At 34.6% G+C, this 3993-nt stretch overlaps 1 pseudogene; it reads right to left on the bottom strand.

The window, feature by feature from the left end:
* Positions 1 to 3192: 3192 nt before the first annotated feature.
* Positions 3193 to 3463, bottom strand: LOC123936916 (annotated as a pseudogene).
* Between the last annotated feature and the right edge of the window lie 530 nt (positions 3464 to 3993).

The raw sequence follows: 3993 nt of genomic DNA, 5'->3' as shown, positions 1-3993 counted from the left end.
GATTATGTTTTTTTTCATTATGAAATTCTAATACTTCTACTTCCAGTAATTTCCTTTACTCTGATGTTTGCTTTATCAAATATTAATATAGCCACTTACACTTATTATTCTACATATTTTAATATTATTATTCATTTTTATTTTAAATTATTGTTTGTGTCCTTTATCTTTTTCTATCATTTTCCTTTTAACTGAACTATGTCATGGAATTTTAACTGAGTTTCTTTTAATAGCATATAATTGGGTAATTATTTTAATTTTTGTAACAGTATTCATATTTTGGTAATTAAACTATTTACTTTTAAGATAATTATTGAAACATCAATGCTTAAGTCTGCCATTTTCTTATCTGTTTTCTCTTGTGCTCATTCCTTTGTGTCTTTTCCCCTTTCATTGGGTTAGTTGAACTCTTGTTAGAAATCCATCTTGATTTATATATAATTTTTTAAGACTTAATTTTCTTTGCTGTAGTTTAAGGTTCATCACAAAATTGAGAAGGAGCACAGAGATTTCGTATATACTCCCACTCCCAGACAAGCATAGCCGCCATTATCAATATTTCTCACTATGGGGCACATTTGTTATAATTGACAGACCTACACTGAGACATCATAATAACCCAAACACCATAGTTTATTTTATGGTTTACTCTTGGTGTTGTACATTCTATGGGTTTGGACAAATATGTAATGATGTATAAATATTATTATAATGCCATACAAAGTATTTTCACTGCCATAAAACTGCTATTTACTTTGCTATTCCTCCTATTCCTGCCAACTACTGATTTCTTTTTACCCTCCATAGTTTTGCCTTGTAGCTGGAATCATGTAGGATGTAGTCTTTTCAGATTAGCTTCTGTCACTTATTAATATGTATTTAAGGTCCCTCCATAGCTTTTCATGGCTTGGTAGCTGATTTCTTTTTAGTACTGAATAATATTCCATTGTCTGGATGTACCATAGTTTCTTTATCCATTCACCCACTGAAGGACATCTTGGTTGCTTCCAAGTTTTGCCAATTATGAATAAAGCTATTATAAACATTTGTATGTAGTTTTTCTGTGTGTGTGTATGGATATGTTATTTATTTATTTATTTGAGAGAGACACAGAGGGAAGTGGGGATGGGCAGAGTGAGGGGCACAGAAGAGGAAAGAGCAGAGGGAGATGGAGAGGAAGAGAATCTCAAGCAAATACCCTGCTGAGCATGGAGCCTGACTCAGGGCTCTATCTCAAGACCCTGAGATTATGACCCAAGCTGAAACCAAGAGTTGGACTCCTAACTAACTAAGCCACTCAGATGACCCTGTGTGGATATAAGTTTTTAATTCATTTGGGCAAATATCAAGGAGTGAAATTGTTATATCATGTGGTAAGGGTATTTTTAGTTTTATGAGAAACTGCCAGACTATCTTCTTAAGTAGCTATACCATTTTGCATTCCTACTATCAATAAATGAGTGTTCCTATAGCTCCATATCCACCACAGCATTTAGTGTTGTCAGAGTTTTCATTCTTAGTCATCAAATACATGTACAGTGGTATTTTATTATTGTTTTAATTTGCAATTCCTTAATGACGTATGATGTTGACATCTTTTCAAGTGTTTGTTTTACATCCATTTATCTTTTTTGGAGAGGTGTTTGTTAAGGTCTTTGGCCCATTTTTTATTTTATTTATTTAAGATTTCTTTATTTATTTTAGAGACAGAGTCCACACAAGCAGGAGGAGGGACAAAGAGAAAGGGAGAGAATCTCAAGCAGGCTCCAACTCCTCAATGAGTGTGGAGCCCAGTGCAGGGCTTGAACTCACCACTCTGAGATTATGACCTGAGATGAAATCGAGTTGATTTCATAAGTGACTGAGCCACCCAGGTGTCCCTGGTCCATTTTTTAATTGGTTGTTGGTATCCTATATTGTTGAGTTTTAAGAGCTCTTCACATATTTTGGATATTTCATCAAGTGCATCTTTTGCAAATATTTTCTCCCATTCTGTGGTTTTTCTTCTCATTTTCTTGATCTCTCTTTTATAGAGCAGAAATGTTTATTTTGATGAAATCCAGCTCATCAAGTGTTAGAATCAGTTTGTCATATCCACAAAATAACTGATGAGATTTTGATTGAGATTGCTCTAAATCTACAGATCAAGTTGTAAAGAACTGACATTTTAATAATATTAGGTCTTCCTGTACATGAATATGGAATATCTCTCCATTTATTTAGTTCTTTGATTTTAATCACAGAGTTTCATAGTTTTCCTTATATAGAGTTTATACATATTTTGTTAGATTTAAACTTAAGTGTTTATTTTTGGAGGGGCTAATGTAAATGGTAGTGTATTTTTAATTTTAAATGCCACTTGTACATTGCTGGTATCTTAGAAAGCAATTGACTTCTATATATTAACCTTATATTCTACAAGCTTGCTACAATCTCTATTAGTTCCAGAATTTTTGGTGGTTCTTTTGGGCTTTCTAAGAGACAATCATGTCATGTATGAAAAAAAGGCAATTATACATAATCCTTCATGGTATTTATTTTATTTCCTTTTTATGCATTTTGCATTAATAAGGTCTTCTAGTACAATATTGAAAAAGAGCATTAAGAATGGACATTCTTGTCTTGTACATAATCTTAGTGGCAAACTTCAAATTTCTCAACACTAAGTATGATGTTAGCTATAGGGTTCTATATATATATTCTTTTTCTTTCCAGCAGATTTATTATTTTTCAAAAGGAATGGATTTTGAGTAGCATAAACATAGGGAGAGAAGTATGGAATAGAAAATAGGGGCACCTGGGTGGCTCAGTGGGTTAAAGCCTCTGCCTTTGGCTCAGGTCATGATCCCAGGGTCCTGGGATTGAGCTCTGCATTGGGCTCTCTGCTCAGCAGGGAGCCTGCTTCCTCCTCTCTCTCTGCCTGCTTCTCTGCCTACTTGTGATCTCTGTCTGTCAAATAAATAAAATAAAATCTTTTAGAAAAATAAAATAAAATAAATATAAAGGTAAGCTATTTTGCTGTTTTATCATCACAACAAATTCATACAGAGAACGTCTCATACAAAACAACACAATAAATGTTCAAAGATCAAGGTGTTCCCTTAAGCAAGATGGAAGATTTCAGTATTTGAAATTTAGACTGCAGTCCTTGTCTTTGGGTGGATCACTGGGTGGGTGACACAGTTCATGGTTTTAATCAGACTTGAACAGAAGAACGGCCACTTGGCCCAGATAGAAGTAGATGAAGCGTTTGGTTTCATTTTTTCACATAACTACTGAAGTTTCTCACCATGATGCAGTCCCAGGTGGGGTTGTATTCCTTGTCAAACTCCTTTTTCATATAGGCCACAATGTCCCTCTCTATGTTATATTTCTGCAGTGCCTGAGTTGTACATTCTACCCACTCCTGTTGCATCTCCTCCAACATGCTGGCATTTTTTATCAGGGCCTTTTGGTTGCACATGATTACCATGGAGTGAGGGCTAGTCAATAGCAATGGTCTTGAGGGGTGGGAGGGCTGGTGACATTCAGACCCAGCAGGAGCTGTCCTCACTTGGGTCTTTGTTTATATTCTTTAATAAGTTGAGGAACTCCTCCCTGTTGCTAGTTTATTGCAATTTTCATCATGAATGTTTGTTGAATTTTGTCAAATGCTTTACTTGCATCTATTGATATCATGTGACTTTTCTTCTTTAGTTGGTTAATGGGATAGTTGATTTTTTAATGTTGGGGCATCCTTTCAAATCTGGGATAAATACCACTTGGTCGGGTGTATAGTTCTTTTTTTTTACATTGCTGGATTCTATTTGCAAATGTTTTGTTGAGAATATACTTAGCTATGTTCATGAGAAATATGGGTTCATAGTGTTCTATATTTTTGCAATGTCTTTGTTCGGTCTTGGTATTAAGGTAATAGTGGCTTCATAGAATGGAGGTAGGAAGTATTTCTTCTGTGTCTATCTTCTGAAAGTGATTGCAAAGAATTTTGTGTAA

This window comes from Meles meles, chromosome 2, assembly GCF_922984935.1.
Source record: "Meles meles chromosome 2, mMelMel3.1 paternal haplotype, whole genome shotgun sequence".
In the NCBI taxonomy this organism is placed as follows: domain Eukaryota; kingdom Metazoa; phylum Chordata; class Mammalia; order Carnivora; family Mustelidae; genus Meles; species Meles meles.
This window is presented reverse-complemented; position numbering and strand designations above follow the sequence as displayed.